This window comes from Lemur catta, chromosome 11 (genome assembly GCF_020740605.2).
Source record: "Lemur catta isolate mLemCat1 chromosome 11, mLemCat1.pri, whole genome shotgun sequence".
Classification (NCBI taxonomy): Eukaryota; Metazoa; Chordata; class Mammalia; order Primates; family Lemuridae; genus Lemur; species Lemur catta.
Window position 1 is genome coordinate 95,821,760 of NC_059138.1, and position 628 is coordinate 95,822,387.

General features: G+C 34.9%; 1 non-coding gene across 1 annotated transcript; it reads left to right on the top strand.

Annotated features, from left to right (window-relative positions):
• The first annotated feature begins 279 nt into the window (after positions 1 to 279).
• On the top strand, positions 280 to 383 carry LOC123647848. Its single transcript, XR_006738382.1, has one exon. It is a non-coding gene; the product is annotated as a U6 spliceosomal RNA (small nuclear RNA).
• Positions 384 to 628: the final 245 nt, after the last annotated feature.

The window sequence follows — 628 nt, forward strand, 5'->3', positions numbered from 1 at the left end:
AGGAAATACTAATTATATATATTTAGGTAATAAAATATGAAGCGTATGTTTAATTTACAACTTACTATTGAGTTATAAGAATGCATGAATTGGAGCAAATATCATAAAAATATAAAATAATAGATATGATTTCTGAGTAAACTGTGTTTATATGAGATTACATATATAGTTCTCTTTCTACATTTTTTGGGAACAAAAAATTTTTTAAATATTATATTTTGAGAAGTCTCTCCTTATTGAAAAAAGGATGTTTTCATAGAATTTAAGGTCCCTAGCACAGTGCTCGCCCCCGCAGCGTGCATACTGAAGTTGGAACGGTGCAGACATCAGCGCGGCCCCTGCGCCAGGACGACGGGCAAATTAGCGAAGCGGTCCATGTTTTTAAATGAAGATTCTAAGCAGGGCATAGTAACAGTTTTGCACCCAAAGTAAAACACTCCCCCAACTTGACTTTTTTATGTGTGCGTTTTATTCAAGCTAAAAACAATTTTGGGAAGAGAAAAGTAATGTTCGAGGAGGTGCCATCTCCTTTCACACTTATAAATAAACGGGCCAATCAAGTTCAAAGAAGAGCCCAGAGGCAAAAGTTACATGACACCTTAGGAAACAATAAATGCTACAATTATTT